The sequence below is a fragment of the Bos javanicus genome, chromosome 2 (genome assembly GCF_032452875.1).
Source record: "Bos javanicus breed banteng chromosome 2, ARS-OSU_banteng_1.0, whole genome shotgun sequence".
Classification (NCBI taxonomy): domain Eukaryota; kingdom Metazoa; phylum Chordata; class Mammalia; order Artiodactyla; family Bovidae; genus Bos; species Bos javanicus.
Window position 1 is genome coordinate 28,359,953 of NC_083869.1, and position 18,817 is coordinate 28,378,769.

An 18,817-nucleotide genomic window follows, 5' to 3' on the forward strand; every position below is an offset into this window, starting at 1 on the left:
GCACAGCAGTGATTCAGATATGTGTATACATACATATATATAATATGCTTTTTCAGATTCTTTTCCCATATAGGTTATTACAAAATATTGAGTATAGTTCCCTGTGCTATACAATAGGTCCTTTTGTGTATCCATTTTATATATACTTGTGTATCTGTTACTTTTAAGTCATGAAGTCTTTTGTTACAGCTCTCACAGGACACAGTGACTGTGGAGTGGTTTGAGGGCACAAAATTACAACTCTGATTAGTCTCTCTAGAAATTTAAGTGTTTATTCATTTTATTCCAATTAAATTTGGACAAAGATGAATAGAAAAAAATTCCATGGATATTGGCACATCGTCATCTATTCTTGCCTGGAAAATCCCATGGATGGAGGAGCCTGGAAGGCTGCAGTCCATGGGGTCGCTAGGAGTCGGACACCACTGAGTGACTTCACTTTCACTTTTCACTTTCATGCATTGGAGAAGGAAATGGCAACCCACTCCAGTGTTCTTGCCTGGAGAATCCCATGGACGGAGGAGCCTGGTGGGCTTCCGTCTATGGGGTCGCACAGAGTCAGACACGACTGAAGCGACTTAGCAGCAGCAGCAGCAGCAGCATCTATTCTTTAATTTAGGAAAGAAAATTGAAATCAGAGTGATTCTATCCCTTTGAAAATAACATCACATTTTCCTATTTTCCTAATTGTGTGATTTTACCTCTTCCTTAATCCTTGGGTTGGGGGTGGGGGGAATGTGTCACTACTCAATCAACAAATAGAAAATACAAAGGAACAAGAATCACCTTGAAATTAAATACAAATCAGGACATGTCTAGGTTGGAATCTTTTTTCACAAATTGAGCTAATTTGTAGTTTTTCCTTGGTGTCAGACACAATGCTTTAATTCTGAAAACCTTATCAAATAGGAATGATAGTATCCCCACTTTATTGATGATAAACCCAAAGCTTAAAACAGCTGAATAATTTTTCCGAGATACTCAGGTTTAAACCCATGTCTGTTGACTCAGAGCCCATGTTCTTAAGCACCGAGGTTCCCTGCTCTTGCGCCCTACTTCCTTTCCTCCTGGCTGTCCCCAGAAGCTCTGCCATTCGCATCTTGCTTCTCTAACACCTGGCCTCTCCCTATGATGTATTTCTCACCATAGATTTTATCACGTTATCTTTTTCCATCACATTTAGTCTCTGAAATCGTTGATCCCTATTTTGCTAATATCACCTCTACTCTTTACTGCTTTCAACATAGATTTAATATACTATTGTACTTTCAGTGTTCGTGAGTGAGTGGTCGTGCTTTGCTTTTTTTGTTTGTTTGCTTGTTTTTAAGTCTGATCATTTAAAATAATTCTATATTGAAGCTTATTTGCCCTTTCATCTCGATTCATAGAAACATAGGAAAACACAAAGTAAATACTTTCTAATTTTTTCCTGTTTTCTGTGTCAGATTCCCTCCCTCACTCAAATTCATGGCATCTTTTGAAGTCTCTTGGGTTCTACATTCCACAGAAGAGAAGATAGCTCTATTAGTACAAAATGTTAAGAACTAACAATTCCCCAACTTCCACATGGAGAGTGGAGGCATCTCCCCAGTGGATCCTGACTTACAAGGACCACCCAGGTCTGAGTCTAACCAGCATGATCTAATGAAGCTTTCCTGAACTAAAAAAAGGACTGTGTACTGCTTCCTGCTCTTCTGATTCAGTGCAAAGCAATTTGTCCTTTCATATTAGAAGTTGTTTGCACTTTTTCCTCTTTAATTTTGTCAAAATTTTAGCAGAAGCATGAAAAATACAGTTGCCAGAGTGCATTAATTACTGAAGCTTTCTGTTTATACGCCTTCTTGAAGCCTACTTCACATACAGCAATTTCATTGACCGTCTGTCTGCTTTCAGCCGTTGCCTCATTGCCCAACAGGACATCTTTAAGGACATGGGGAAAGAAGGAGTGATGAAGTTTCTATAAATGGATGCACACTGTGTGTGTATGCTCTACTCTGTCTTAGCATTTACTAATATACCTTTGAGGTAAGGATCCACATAGGACAAAGGGCCCGGGTAGGTGTCTCTTACTCCCCCTCCTCCCCTCCACTCCTCTCTCCTGCAGGGCCAGGCTCTTCTGACTCACAGGGTGCAGTCTTCACTTGCCACTGTTATTTTTACCACATGCCCTTGTCTGGGCTTGGTTTCTAGACAAATTCAGACTATCAAAACATTGATAGTTCTTCTTGCTTTTTCGTGCTCTCATTACCTTGTAATTCACTGTGACCTTTCATTGTTCTTGCAACGAAAGTGAGAAGAGGGAATGAGGACCACTCACAAATCCAGAAGTCAGCTCCAGGAAGATAATTTTGCTACATAAGTGTTTCTTGTTTGCATCCTTCTCATCTTCAGCAGGAGCTGCCATCTCTGAACACCACTTTTCCATCCCTAGCTACTTGCTCTATTTTCGCTTATCTTCCTCTTCACTTCTTTTTCCATTTCCATTTCTTCCTCCTCTTTACTCCTTGTCCATTTCTTTCTGAAGCCCACGTAGGCTCTGTCCTCACAGCAACAAAGATTTTCTGTGTTTAGGTGGCAATTCTGTTCTGTTCCCTATTGCTTGTCATCTTGAATTGCAGGCCTCTGAAACTGGCACTGGTTGCCCGTCTCCCATTCAGCACCATGAGCACTCTGCTTATATGTAACCCCCTTTCATCCTAAAGGCTGCACATGGTGTTCCTTCCAAGAGGTCCTGCTGTACTCTTTTCTCCATCCTACTGTGCTTTTCCCGACTGTAGGTTATACTCAGATGATTTACTGAGCCTCATCTGTAACCTATGATTTCTATATACTCGCTAAGAACCTTCTGTACCCCTAAATGAAAAGCACTTGGCAAGGAGTTAACCTTATCTTTCCTTTGCCACAATTCTATTTCATGCCTGTGTCAATGAAACCAACTCCTCAACTGTCTGCTCCTTTTACTGAACCATCCCATGTCACAATTTCTTCTTAAGATATCATAGAATCTCTGATCCTTAGGATTGAAAAGGATCTTTAAACTAATTTAGTTATATATAATGACATGAGGATAAAATGACATAAAGTTAAACAATTATGATGTGAAATTAAATATACAATATGACCTTGTGAGTGTGTATATGTGTGTGTGTGTGTCCTGAAGGACGCAGACATCACAATGGTAACAGGGTTGTCTCCAGGTGGTACAGTTACTGTCATTATTCATCTTCTTTCCTACACTCACTCACATTTTCTTTAATAAGTAATACAAGAAATAATAGGAAACACTGGAGAATCATTTTTAAAATTCCAAGGGGACATTTTTTCCGCCTAGAATTTTATACCAATCAAATTAATTATCAATAGCACACTAGAATGCAGACGTGTCAGACATGAAACCACTGAAAAATTTATCTTCAATTTGTCCTTTTAGGAAGCTCAGTGAAAATGATTACAAAACAAGGGCGTAAGCCAATGAAACGAAGACATAGGATGTAGGAAACAAACAAACAAAAAAACCAAACTGAAAAAGTCTTTGAAAAAATAACTATTAATAGGAAAGGGGACATGAAAATAGTCATGGAAAGAAATCACCTTAGAAAGAAGGAAAGCCTGAAAGGGAGAGCTTTTGTTTTGCTTTTTCCTTTGGAAGAAATAATTAAGAAGAAATTAGCTCTGTGTCCCTAGATGTCATTTTCAATGGATAGAGTCAGTCACATGCTTAGTCATGCAGCATGTATTATGTGTCACAGGACTTGCTGCTCAGAACAGAGAACTAAAAAAAAATCTGTTTTTATGTAGCATAAGAAGATAATGGCTATTATCTCCTTTAACTGCCCCCACAGCCCATTTTACAAGTGAAATCTTTTCTAATTCAGAGGGTTTGCTCAAGGTTGCCAATCAACAAGTGCCAGGGGCTGACACTGAAACATGGACTTAAAGCCTGTATTGTCTTTCCTCTGTTCAAAGTTTTTTGTTTCTTCTTTGGGTGGGGGTGGGAGAAAAGTCTTTGCTAGGAAATCTGTTTTCTTAGAATTGTATACTTAGCAAAAAGGGTGAGGAAAAGAATTTTTAAATCTCTCCTGGCTGGCCATTTTGCAGACGACGTGTCTGGATAAATCTGCACCTGATCATCTATGACAACCCGCTCTTGTACAGATGGGACGCCCAGCAGATGATGCTGTGGCCCACAGCCTGAATTACTGCCGCACTTCCCAAAGTGTCTGCTCAGCACAACTGCAAGTGGGAAATAAACTTGTAAACCATTGTGAGTGATGTAGCTCAAAGACTTTATATGCTGAAATATCTTTAAAGTTGTTTTTCATTGCAGTCTGCCCTTTTTCAGTGGGCAGAATTCATTTTCTCTTTAAGTGTGCTCAGTGAGGGCAAGACAGAAGGTGAAAGGAAGATGAGGGTCTGATTTCCTGGTGTCCTGTGTGAAATATTCAATACACTCTCTTCTTCAAAGTAAGGATCACTCTCTTTTTTCCTTTCTTCACCTCACATGACCTCACCTCACCACACCACACAAAGCACCTTCTCCAATAGTCTGTCACTCTCAGGCAAGCCACTCCAAGGTACCAAAACTCTGTATCCAACTGGGAAAGATTTGCTGGGTATGGACAGGTGTGTGGCCTCACTGGTGTTAAGTTTGGCACAAGCCCCCAGCCAACCTCAGGTTAGGTTAGCACAGGAGTTTCAGGTTTCAACTCTGCAAACCAGGAACTGCCTGGGTTCTAACCCCCAGCTGCATCTCCACGAAGCTCTGTGACTCTAAACAAGCTATGTAATTTCTCTGTGCCTTGACTTTCTCTAAAGTAGGAATGATAACAATATCCCTTTCTTTGTAGGATTTTCAGTTCAGTCCAGTTCAGTGACTCAGTTGTGTCCGACTCTTTGTGGTCCCATGGACTGCATCCCGCCAGGCTTCCCTGTCCACCACCAACTCCCAGAGCTTACTCAAACTTGTGTGTCCATTGAGTTGGTGATGCCATCCAACCATCTCATCCTCTGTCATCCCCTTCTCCTCCTGCCTTCAGCCATTCCCAGCAGCAGGGTCTTTTTAAATGAGTTGGTTCTTTGCATCAGGTGGCCAAAGTATTGGAGTTTCAGCTTCAGCATCTATTGATTTCCTTTAGGATGGACTGGTTGGATCTCCTTGCTGTCCAAGGGACTCTCAAGAGTCTTCTGCAACACCACAGTTCAAAAGTATCAATTCTTCATCACTCAGCCTTCTTTAGAGTCCAACTCTAACATCCATACATGACTACTGGAAAAACCACAGTTTTGACTATATGGACATTTGTTGGCAAAGTAATGTCTCTGCTTTTTAATATGCTGTCTAAATTGGTCATAACTTTTCTTCCAAGGAGTAAGGATCTTTTAATTTCATGGCTGCAGTCACCATCTGCAGTGATTCTGGAGCCCCACCCCCCCCCCCCCAAAATAAAGTCTGTCACTGTTTCCTCATCTATTTGCCATGAAGTGATGGGACGGAGAGTGTAACAGGCAGGAAGGCCAGGGGGGTCTCCAAAGGGACGAAATAGGCTTCTAGACATTTTTCTCTCTCCCTTAAGTGGCAGGAGGAAACAAGTATTAGATTTTCCCCCCTTTCTCTATACAAATTTAAAAAGAGGGTTCTCTTAAAATTCTATGTTGCCATGATGACACCTGGCTCCAGCTGAACTTAACTTTTCTCAAACCTTGAGCTAACCAATGCATTTTTTTAATGGAAATGTTTATCTTAAGCTTTGTTAATGAACTATGTATTTATCCTAGACTCTGTCTCTCTTCAAGTCAGTTCCACCTAAAACTCAGAACCCACTTGACAAATCTGTATGTTTTACTCACACATTGTTCTCCTAATCTATGTTAATGAAACTATATATTTACTTGGAAACCTGCCTTTCTTCAAGATTCATGTCAATCAATTCATGGCCCGGGATGACTCACCTGGTGCAAATGTTCTCTTAAAATGCATGTTGTAGGTGTTGGGCCTGGTGCCAGTCTCTGAGTTGTGAAACATTTCCTTTCTCTAATTAGCAGAATCCTATATAACATCTGGCTAAAGACTAGCAGTGGGGCACTCTTTATGCCCCCTTCTGATGTCTATGTCAGAAGTTTTCTCTATTTCTTTTATACTTTAATAAAACTTTATTACAAAAAAGCTCTGAGCAATCAAGGCTTGTCACTGGCCCCGGATTGAATTCTTCTCCACCAGAGGCCAAGAATCCCAGCATATTTCGTGGTTGAGCAATAACCTTTCAGGACCAGATGCCATGATCTTAGTTTTCTGAATGTTGAGTTTTAATCCAACATTTTCACTCTCCTCTTTCACTTTCATCAGGTTCCCCAGGTGGCACAGTGGTAAAAAATCCACCTGCCAATGCAGGAGCTGCAGGAGACTTGGGTTCAATCCCTGGGTTGGGAAGATCCCCTGGAGGAGGGCATGGTAACCCACTCCAGTATTCTCATCCGGATAATCCCATGAACAGAGGAGCTTGGCTCAGCTACCGCCCATGAAGTCGCAAAGAGACATGACTGAGCCGCTAAGGACACGTGCACAGACGCAAAGTGAGGTCGTATATGTAGAGTACTACTGTTAAAGCATGTGGGTGATGGGGGGGGTGGGGGGGGTGGGGTAGCAGTTAATCAACTTTCTTTTCTCCTGCCATCCTAGCCTCAAAATAACATGCCCTAGGATTTCAACAGATTCCCAGAGTATGATCTGTCTCCATGTAATTGACTCTGGATTTGATAAGCAATCAGTTTTCATTCTCAACTCTTCTCCCTGATCAGACACCATGTCCTCTTTAGAAACACACTCAGCTCTAAGGCCTCAGGTCAAGTCCCCTGACCCTGCTGGCACTAAACCAGCAGACTCCAAACACTTCTTTCCTGTCCAAGAATGAGCACCTTTTTCATTCTATAGCTGTTCCTCCCCCTGGTACTTCACAAAACTGCTAACTTGGAAATCTGTGGCAGGATGCTGGCAAAAATTTGTTTGGTAACTTCCTCAAACTTATACATTATTAAGAGTTTTGAAATGGCCAAATGAGGTTTCCAAAAGGAAAATACTTTCTCTTCAAAGCCAGAAAATTGCAACTATTGTTCTATGTCAGCTGTCTGGGCTACTGTATCTTCAGCTTGAACACAATAGATGATTCCCCGATTTACAAACCTCCTCCGTGGGCCTCCAGGGCAGTCTGAATCCTCTGGGTTTGCTAACTGGGGATTAGGAGGTAAACCGGTGTCCAAACTGCTTTTAACCTACAAGGACTCCGAAAACCAAAACCAACAATACCTGTGAAGGAAAAGAAAACCTACCTTTTCTTTAAAGATTGGGGCTCTGCCAGAATCCAGCCTAGGCCTGTCTCTATCTTCCTCCGTTTCTCTTTCCTCTACTCTTCTCTCCTCACTTTACACACATTCACGGCTTAATAACCAACTCTAAACGCACAGACCTGTGGGAGAAAGGTAGCCCCCACCCTCTCCTTCCTTTCCAAGGAAGAGGAACGCTCACCTCAAGAATGGTGCCCCGCCGTGAGTAAGCAGAATGATGGCGTCTGCAAAGACCAGTTCTCTGGGAGACTCATGGTTTCTTTCTTTCTCTTGGCTTAACTGTTAAAGACCAATTGGCCGTCACTGGGGAGGAGAGGCTTGGAGCTTTGGCCCCTTGCTCTGCCTCTCCTCTCCGTGCAGCTGACCTGGTCCGTTGCTGCAAGGCCTGCCACTTTAAAGTAGCCCAGGCCTCGCCCTGCTGCTGCTGTTGACTTCCGTCTTCCGCCGGACTTCCACCTTTCTCTTCACTCTGATTGGCCCCAGGTGTAGATACTTAATGGCAACCCACTCCAGTACTCTTCCCTGGAAAATCCCATGGACAGAGGAGCCTGGTAGGCTACAGTTCATGGGGTTGAAAAGAGTTGGATACAACTGAGCGACTTCACTTTCACTTTCTCTCTGAGCTTCTCTCCTTTTCTCTTTCTGCCATAGGGCACCTGAGCTATGGCAGCTACTAAAGTTGGGTCCTTGTTTGGTTAAGCAAAAGGACTTGGGGACAAACACCATTTAAAATATTTTTCTTTAAAGTTTGATTTTCAAATGTCCTTTTTACTGCTCGTTCTTTCTCCCTCTGGATCTGATGGATGTTTTCTACTTGTATTTTGCATGAAACAAATGGAAAATTATTAGCTTAAAAGAATATGGTTGCAGTGGAAACCTCTGAGATTTTTACTTCCTAGCACCCATTCGCTTTTTTCCAGGAAAGAGTTATCTAGTTTATCTCTGGGAAGCTACCCTCTTTTCTACCCTCCTATTCTTGGGGTGGGGCTCCTGTTTGCTGGAGCAAATGGCTCAGTCCTAGGTGATGAGTATTGCCCAGCCCTGGCCTCAGTGTTTCAGGGAGCACAAACCAATGAGACTTTTTTCTGAAACTGTTAGAAAATGGCTCTTTTCCACTGGACTTGAGATGGGAAGATACGATGTTAGAACTTTGACAGCCATCATCAATCACAAGGAAACAGACTGCCTGAGAGTGGAGCCAGTACACAGGATTATGTTAAGATATGGATGGAAAGGTACCTTGAGATTGAGCTACAGGACAGAGCATCCCTGCAGACAGCTCCACCTTTGAGTTTTTCATTTACAACCCATTAAATTCTTTCTTCTTAGGCCAGTTTGGATGAGATCACCCATCACTTAGAGCTTCCCTGGTGGCTCAGACGATAAAGAATCTGCCTGCAATGTGGGAGACCTGGGTTCGCTCCCTGGGTTGGGAAGATCTCCTGGAGGAAGAAATGGCAATCCACTCCAGTATTCTTGCTTGGAGAATTTCATGTACAGAGGAGCCTGGTAGGCTACAGTCCATAGGGTCGAAAAGAGTTGGACAGGATTGAGTGACTAATACCTTTTCACTTTTACTTTCTTTTCACCCAAAACTTAACAAGGGAGACTGCCAATTAAATAAGAGGGGTTCAATTCTAGTGTCTCTTGTTCAGTCTCCCAGTCTTCATCATTTAGTTTTGGGGTCCATGTCCACTTTAATCACAAGGGGGGCTGTGATTTTCTTTGGCCACTGTTTCTTGGGCTTTCATCTTTCCCACGTACTGTGAATGAAGCAGGGTCTGAGTATTCCTGGATTGCCTGGTGACAGTATCTTCTGGATACAACCAAAACGCCATTCCAACTTGATAATTCTTAGATTCACTTTTTCAGACCAGCCTTTCAGCTCTTACATTAAGATCTGTGATCCATTTTGAACTAATTCTTGTGTGTGGCGTGAGATATCAAGTAAAACCATTTTTTTGCTGAAGATATCTTAGTGTTGCAGATCATTTTTTTAAAAACAGGATTTTTCTTTCCCTATTCAATTGTCTTAGTGAAACCATTTACCACAGATTGGGACCTGAACCCATGTGCTGGGACTTGAATCCAGCCAAAACCCAGTTTGGGACTTGAACTCACATGGCTGGGACTTGAACACAGCCAAAGCTCTGCTTGGGACTTGAACCCATGTGGCTGGAACTCAAACTCAGCCAAAACCTTATTTGGGACTCAAATCCACATAGCTGGAACTCAAATCCAGCCAAAACCCTGCTTGGGACATGAACCCACATGACTGGGACTCAGACCAGAACTCATGGTACCTGGTTTTAGGACCTAATGAAGCTCAGGTTCTTGATGTCTCATCACAGAAAGAGTTCAGTGAGAGACAAAGTGATAGGTAAGAAGTAGATTTATTCAGATTCAAAGAGAAGCACACTCCATAGAGTGTGGGCCATTGCAGAAGATGAGTGCAGCTGTGAAATATGGTGTGGTTAGTTTTAACAGGCCGGGTAATTTCATATGTTAATGAGTGGGAGAATTATTTCAACTATTTTGGGGAAGGGACTGAGATTTCCAGGATTTGGAGCACCGCCCACTCCTTGGTCTTTTAATAGTGCCTTGGAACTGTCATGGCACCTTTGGGTGTGTCATTTCACTTGCTGATTGAAGATCAAGGTCCACTCTTGTCTGGTCCCATTTGATTCTAATCAGTTTATGTTGTGTCCTTGGGCTATGTCATTCTTTCAAAAGTTGTGCCCTGCCCCTCTTCCTCCTGTTACATTAGCACCTTTGTTGAACATCACTGAATCATAAGTGTGAGCCTTTATTTCTGAACCCTCAATTCTACACTACTGATCTATAGTTCTATCCTTAATGTCAGTGACAAATTGACATTTGCCAAGGGCATTTGCCAGGCTTCTCAGATGGTGCTAGTGGTAAAGAACCCACCTGCCAATGCAGGAGACAAAAGAGATGTGGATTTAATCCCTGGGTTGGGAAGATCTCCTGGAGGAGATGGTTGCATGGCAACCCACTCCAGCATCCTTGCCTGAAGAATCTTAGAGGAGATTCTTCCTCTGAGGAATCTCAGAGGAGCCTGGTGGGCTACAGTCCATAGGGCCGGCCACAAAGAGTTGGACATAACTGAAGTGAGAGACTTTATTTTTTTGGGCTCTATAATCACTGCAGATGGTGACTGCAGTCATGAAATTGAAAGATGCTTGCTCCTTGAAGAAAAGCTATGACCAACCTAGACAGCATATTAAAAAGCAGAGACATTAGTTTGCCAACAAAGGTCCATATAGTCAAAGCTATGGTTTTTTCCAGTAGTCATGTATGGATGTGAGAACTGGACTCTAAAGAAAGCTGAGTGCCAAAGAATTGATGCTTTTAAACTGTGGTGTTGGAGAAGACTCTTGAGAGTCCCTTAGATTGCATGGAAATCAAACCAGTCAATCCTAAAGGAAATCAGTCCTGAATATTCATTGGAAGGACTGATGCTGAAGCTGAAACTCCAATACTTTGGCCACCTGATGCAAAGAACTGACTCACTGGAAAAGACCCTGATGCTCAGAAAGACTGAAGGCAGCAGAAGTGGGAGTCAGAGGATGAGATGGTTGGATGGCATCACTGACTGGATGGATATAAGTTTGAGTAAGCTCTGGGAGTTGGTGATGGACAGGGAAGCCTGGCATGCTGCAGTCAATGGGGTCGCAAAGAGTCAGACATGACTGAGCAATTGAACTGAAGTGACTTAGCAGCAGCAACAAGAGCATTTGCCATCTGCCTCGGTAGGGATTGAATCCTGTGCTACTGCAGCTCTTGACCTTTGACACACCCTGTAGGGAGTCCAGGGTGGAGAATGAGGCACATTGTGCTCCAGGAAAACTGGTGAAATGAGTCTTTAGATAGTTGGATGCTTTCAGTAACTGATTTCATGATCCCAACCCTTGTATCTTTCCACTTCTAGAAAAACAGTAAATTCCTTTGTGGTGACATGAGCTTCTTGTGACTAGCAGAAAAGAAAACCTTTCATAAGATGAGAGCTTGATTGCATGAATTCCCCCTTCAGCAAAATCACATATTGACCTTTCCCTCCTACTTATTTGGAGCAGTTTCTCAGGGCTATCTGAGGTGTTGTCTCCTGGGCTGCAGTCCTCATTTTTCCCCAATTAAAACTTATCTTGCAACTCTCACGTTGTGAATCTTTTTTAAATTGACATGTCACAAGTACCCCCACCATATTGATTTACTTTGTATTAAGTTTTGGAATTGGGTGATGTAAACCTCATTGGAAGGATTGATATTGAAGCTGAAACTCCAATACCCTGGCCACCTGATGCAAAGAGTAGACTCATTTGAAAAGACCCTGATGCTGGGAAAGATTGAGGGCAGGAGAAGAAGGGGACAACAGAGGATGAGATGGTTGGATGGCATCACCGATTCAATCGACATGAGTTTGGGTGAACTCCGGGAGTTGGTGATAGACAGGGAGGCCTGGAGTGCTGTTGTTCATGGGGTCTCAGAGAGTTGGACACAATTGAGAGATTGAACTGAACTGACTGAAACCTTTCAGGTTTTTCCTTTTTTTTTTCTCCTTCAAAATTGTCTTCGCTATTCTGGGTTCTTTGCATTTCTGTGTAAATCTTAGGGCCAGGTTGTCAAGTGAAAAAAAATGCCTGCTGGAATTTTTGAATATTGAATCTTCTAATTCATGTACATGAAATGTCTCTTTGTTTTTAAAGATCTTGATTTATTTCAGTAATTCATTGTAATTCTGTTAACAGATCTTGCACTACTTTTGTTAAATTTATTCCAAGTCTTTTTGATGCTATCATAAATGTTTTTCTTAATTCCAATTTTGAATTGTTCCAACTTTATATCTTTTAAAGTCATCAAGAGACAAACAAATACTTATATAGGCTGTTACTAGTTTCCATTTCTTTCTGTAGAATCTCCTCAACATCTGATGCCATTTTCTATCCTTGAGAAAGACTTTAGTATTCTTGGAAGAAAAGAATGCCAGAAAAGTATCTTGGTTTTCATTCATCTAGGCATGTTTTTATTTCATCTTTATTTCTGAAGGATAGTTTTGCTGAATATTGATATATTCACTTTTTTTTTTTTTTAAGAATTTTGAATGTCATTGCATTGCCTTTTGGTCTCCACTGTTTCAGATAAGAAGTCAGCCATTCATAATACTGTTGTTCTGAGATCTCTCTATTAAAGTCCTGCATCGACTATTGTGACTATGGTCACTCTATTCTCACCAACTGGAACTGCAACTTCAGGCGAGCAGAGCAACTAACTTTACTTGCAGAAATGCCAATTAACAATAATGCTACTTCTGAAATAGTCTGGTGAAACATGGATTTTCACATTTTACTCCAAATAAAGCTAGCACCCTCCAGCAACAAAGCTCTCACTTTTCATGACTAGCCTTACCCTGCAAAATTACATTGACTGAGCCATCCCAGGAATGAAAGCCACAAATGCCCTCTGTTCTTATATATAGTTCTAGCAGATTTTTGTGAAGCAACTTTCCTCAATTTGTTGTTTGCCTTTAGTCAATTTCCAGAACCCTGAAATGGGTGTTTACAAGAATTAAGTTGACTTTTATAGTTGTTTTTTGAGAAAAGGATTTGCCAACCTCTCCACTCTACCATAAGCACTGGTTGTCTGATTTGAACTGCTATTATTTTATCCACTTATGAATATACTCATATCCTTAATTTTCTTTGAATCAATAGGAAATAACTGTTGGCCAAAATCATTCCTTTGTAACTGTTGCTGCTGCTAAGTCACTTCAGTTGTGTCTGACTCTGTGAGACCCCATAGATGGCAGCCTACCAGGCTCCCCTGTCCCTGGGATTCTCCAGGCAAGAACACTGGAATGGGTTGCCATTTCCTTTTCCAATGCATGAAAGTGAAAATGAAAGTGAAGTCGCTCAGTCGTGTCTGACTCTTAGCAACTCCACGTACTGCAGCCCACCAGGCTCCTCCGTCCATGGGATTTTCCAGGCAAGAGTACTGGAATGGGGTGCCATTGCTTTCTCCATCGTAACTATATAAAGGCTTTAAAGATTTGGAAACTCCCTGACAATCTGCTTGTCATAACACCCACCATACTCAACAGCAAACTATCTGTTTAATTATCCTTAACCCTCACTAAACTGTAAGCTCTGTTACAATAGGGAGTATGTGTCTTTTGTTAATGAGCTATATGCCTAGCACAATCTGATGTATTAAGAGGTGCTTAGACTTAAAATATTTGTTAAATAAACAAGTAAATTTCCCCTACCCTGTTGAGGTAATAGGGAAGAGCCGAGGCAATGTAAAAAGCATTTTAACTACAATTCTATGCTTAAATAATTAGTCACTGGGGGTCTTCCTTGTTTATAGGAAAACAAAATGCTTTGTTCTCAAAATAAGTGATCTTTAGTTTTTTAGAACTTTATTCCACGAGCCCTCAGTTGGTATTTGAAAGTACTTAGCCCATAGTTGGGGCTTCCCTGGTGGCTCAGATGGTGAACAGTCTGCCTGCAATGCAGGAGACCTGGGTTCAATCCTTTGGTTGGGAGGGTCCAGGCCCGGGTTTGATCCTTGGGTGGGGAAGATCCCCTAGAGAAGGGAATGGCTACCCACTCCAGTGTTCTTGCCTAGAAAATTCCATGGGCAGAGGAGCCTGGTGGGCTACAGTCCATGGGGTCGCAAAGAGTCGGACACGACTGAGCGACTAGCGCGTTTACTTTTCACGGCCTGTAGTTACAGTTTTAGGAAGACAGTGTAACAGAATGTAAAAACTAGGATGGGGAATTTTGATTTGCCTTTGTCAATGGCTGCCTGACAAATAAGTGACTGAATGTTATTCTCTCTGGGCCTTCATTTTCTCATTTAAAAATGGGTCGCAAACATGACCAAATAGAAGTATCACTCATCAATATTGTTCCACTGTTAGAATCCCCAGAGTTGAGAGGTGATAACCTATACTATTAAAAGCTCCAGTGGTAAGATTTTTGTAGTCAGCTAGACTGGTAAATGGATGGCCTTTGAGAATTGCTGAACTAGATGCTCTCAAAGGCCCCTTTCAGTCCTGAACTTATTTGCTTCCATTCCTCTCAACACAAGTGAAACTCTCTTTGGGTTATACACCTGCATCACCCCAGACCTCTGAGTGAAAAGGTAAGTCTTTGAAGATGTAGTTTATTCAGGCCGAAGCAAAGACAGTCTCTGACTTGTTTCTGTGTAGTTACTCGAAATGTTGGTGCATATGAAACAGGAATTGGGGAAAGGAAACTTACACCTCCTTTGGCTGACGGACAATTGATACAGGAGGAGAACTGCTAATTGTCTAATAATGGAGGCTGGTAGGGTATTTTGCTCATTTCATTCTTTCTGAACCTGCAAGTGAGCAGCTGCTACTGTCTCTTGCATTTCACAACTTTTAGAAAAGCAGCCCTTCCCAGCATGAGCTTATTTCAAAATAAATTGAATAAGGCTTCACATGTAAAAAGGCTGTTCTGGGTACTGTGAATAGGACTCTTCTCAACCAACTCCACAGACTGTTTTCCTGGGAATAGAATAAAGTAAACTTTGAGGAAAGGGTGGCAAATAGCTGCCCAGACCATGAAAATGTTCCTGCTCAAACACAGGCATTTCATCTCTTTTGGTCTGTGAGAAATAAAGGCCCACCTAGGTCCCTAAGAAGGAAGTTGAGAACCCTGTGATGATCTGAAGAGGCTGGTGCTCTCTGTTTCTAGAGGAGTGCTTCCGCTAGACGCCAAAACCCAGTATTCACCCTTTCATGGGGAAAGCTTAAGTGCATGGAAGAATGACTACTCCCAAAGCACCAGAGATGTGCTCTGATCTGCAAGAGAACCACAGCCTGCGCCTTCCTCACAGATCCCAGTGAACTTACTGCTTGCTCTGATAGATAACAATGCTAGGTAGCAATTCAATTTAGAAATTGAAAAAAATAATTTTCACATATCAATTTATAATACTAAGTCTGTGATTCTCAGTCTTCTTACAATGATGTCACTTTGTTTGACAGAAACGTCTGACAGTAGCAGACATTTTAACTAAATTATAATATGTTCCTCTGCAGAAATGCAATGTATCCACTGAAAATAGAGCAGAACAAGACAAATGTTTGTAACTTTAAGTAACAAAGATAAGATTCCAGATAGCATGGCAAATATTACTAACATGTAAAAATAAACACAGGAGAACTATTTGAAGGAAACAGAATAATAATAATTGCATTAGAATGGTGTGATTAATAGCTGATTTTTTTCAAGCTTTCAGATAATTTTTAAAAACTAAAATATCACGGTGATTAATGAAGAATAAATGCTGTTGAATGAAGATCATCCATTGATCTAAGCAGCCACCTACACTTCCCTGTTTTCCTCTTCCCCATAAAATCCTTTAGTCACAGTGACAAAGGAAGGGACATGAGTTCATATAGGGAAAAAGAGTGATGGTGTGAGTGATTGGTGGTGTGAGTCGATTGCAGGCTTAGAGTGAGCCTGCAATCCCAAGCTTAGGTGATTTAGGGATGCTGGACTATGGTCTAGCATCTGTAAACCTAGACTATGGTACTGAGTATAAGAGCATCTGTTTCAAACAATATTGACAAACTGTATTGACAAGGAGGAACTCTGATAAATGAATGCTGAAAGTGTTACTCCACCTGCTCCCTCCATCTTACACTTAAGTGGTCATCTATACCTGTTCTATTTGAATCCAAACGTGGCTCTTCACTCTAATCCAATCCCCACTGCCTTGAATATTCCACTGCCACTAGCTATCTGCTTTAAAACCTTTTCAGTTATTCCCTATATTCCACAGAAGCCACCTTCTAACATGCTTCAGCTATACCTAGCACAATAATTTTTGATGTATGTTAAATAATAAATATTTGTTGAATGAAAAAGCATTCCTTTATCAGTAACTATGTGAGTGACAGAATGAATCTATGAACTGCCAGTAATCGTTTTCCAGAATAGTAGAATAAGGACCTCCGAAAATCTGCTCCTCCATGAAAAGAATGTAACTATTGGGGGGGAAAAAAAAACTCTCACTGTCAAACTTTATCAGAGCTCCATAAATAAAGTCTTGCAACAATCTGAGGAGTGTTTATTTAAGAAATATGGCTGGACCTTTACCAGAACAGCAAGTTCTGTGGGTTTTTAATTTTAATCTTATCCACCTCCCCCTAGCTTTGCAATAGTCTTGAAAACAGCTATGGAAAACTGGAAACCAGCAGCCCAAAAGCTGCTAGAAGAAGCATGATGGGTTTGGAACTCCTTAAATACCCTGCTAACTGGAGAGCTGTCACTATTTGATATTTGTCACTATCACTCCCTAGATAGCTCTAGGTTGTACCTGCCTTCTAAGGCAGAGAATGAGTATCTAACTATCTCTTTCTCCACTGAAAATGGTAGGTAGGTATTTCACTTATTAATTAATCCAGGCCCGTGGAAATCCCAGGGTCTAATCTTTGGGGTCCAGGCCGTAGTAATCCTATAAAACTTAATGCAAAACAAAGTAGCATTTCCGGCGTGGGTTATCAGAACCAACTGAGAATAATTTTAAAGCAAAAGTAAGCAAAGCAAAACAAACAAACAAGCAAAAATCAAGCTGATACACAAGAGAATGTGAATTGACAAACACATTACCTTAGAAAAAAGCACGACTGACAACTGCCTCTGGGGAGCCTCCCCGCTCTCTCCTTTTTCTGTACGCTCAGCTGCAAGAGAATTTGCTGGAAAATGGACTGAAATCCATAACACTTACTTTGCACGGTAGCAGCAAATGCAGACACATCGGTCAACATAAAATGAAAACAGGTGTGACCCTTCCCTCACCTTCCACCTGACCTGAGTGGCTGCTTTCTCTTCTCTTCCCTTTCTTCCTGCTCTTTGCTCCTCATTTCCTTTTAAAGTTTTCATCGTCTCTGTTTCTGACTCTTCTCTTTTGTCACCTTGGAGTCATTTTCTCCTCCCTCCATTTGACTTGGAAATAAAAAAGCACATGCAAAGCCTTTGCGAAGTGTGCTGTGTGTTCCTATTGAAAAACATTTATTTGATTTGTGGCTACATCTGATCTAGGTTGCTTCCAGATGCAAAGTAGAGGTACAGCCCACCCTCCAAGCCAACCCAGGATATAGCAGTTAAAAATATTGCTGGATGAGAGTATCCAAAAAATAAAGAGGTATCTCTTTATTTTTTTGCCACTTAATATTAAGTAATTCTGATGGATGTTCTGAACCTATTTCTTTGACTCTGTCACAGATTCAAAGACTGATTCCCCAGGTATCTCCATACTCTTTGGGCTGCATGTTATGGACTCTGGAATTTTTTTTTTTTTCCTATGCTGACTTTTAAGCACTTTTAGCACTGACTACCCTTTTGGTCTTGGATATAACGCTACTTGTAACCTTTAAAACCAGCATTTTCCCCTCCTTTGTTTCCAAAATTCCAAATGGAATTGAGAAGACTATAATATAATGGAAAAAAACATTTGGACTCCAGTCAAAAGACATAGAGTTTGAATACTATATTTCTGGTTATCAATCTTTGACACTGGACAAGTCACTTACTTTGACTCTTGGATTCTTGGTCTCCAAAGTGGTACCCATAATAAATACCAGATTCCTCATTTAGGAGGGACCACCTAGTTTCTGATTTCATGCCAAAAAACTTCCTTTCTCCCACACTACACATTGTTCCTCCTCAGATTACTAATCTGAATGGCCATATTCCAAGTTTAGGCTACATTTATGCCGGTTTGGGGTCACTGGTGGCAAATGTTTCTCTCTCTGATGCTTTCCTTCTGCTCCTGTTGTCTCCATACTTCATAACAGGAGACCTGTAGCCTGGTTGTTCCAAGGACAAGCAGCATCAGCACTGAGAGCTTGCAAGAAAATAAGAACCTTGGGTTATACCCCGAGCTATTAGCCTGCACTTTAGCAAGACTCCCAGGTAATCACAGGCACGTCACAGCCTGAGAAGCACCGCTGTAGACCACACATGTCCCCCATGCTGGTCTTGCTCCAGCCTGCTGTTTCTCTCCCACAGCTATGCTGCCTTTAGCTTGAATGGTGTCGCAGATGGAGGGGCATAGTGTTACCAATACCATGCTTTGCAAGTTAGCTCAGATATTTCTGTCGATAAAGTTTGAAGAGAAGCTTATAGTGGTGAAGTTACCTTTTCCTAAAGGAAATGTGAACTAACATACGTTGAAGAAAACCATAGAAAGGAATCACAGTCAGGTACTACTAGTAGCGGAGTTCATGAGGGTGGTTGGAGACAAATCCCAGAGGGCAGAGAGGGCTTGCCTTTTTAATGAGCTTGCGAGTGATGGATGCCTCTCCAGAGGATCCTCTACTTCTAAAAGGGAAAAAGGATAATTGAACTTATAGATCGTTCTCTCCACTTCACAGAAATGTGTGTGAGCTCTGAAGGAGAGAAGCTCTATTAAAGTTCCCGGT

The 18,817-nt window shown here is 41.5% G+C and overlaps 1 long non-coding RNA gene across 2 annotated transcripts in view; it reads right to left on the bottom strand.

Moving 5' to 3' along the window:
* LOC133259113 (uncharacterized) overlaps nucleotides 1-7,769 on the bottom strand; it is a 72,700-nt gene extending 64,931 nt beyond the window's left edge. For both annotated transcript variants that reach the window (XR_009740266.1, XR_009740267.1), the window contains exon 1: nucleotides 7,520-7,769. This is a non-coding gene — a long non-coding RNA (uncharacterized LOC133259113). The remainder of the gene's footprint in view (nucleotides 1-7,519) is intronic.
* Nucleotides 7,770-18,817: the final 11,048 nt, after the last annotated feature.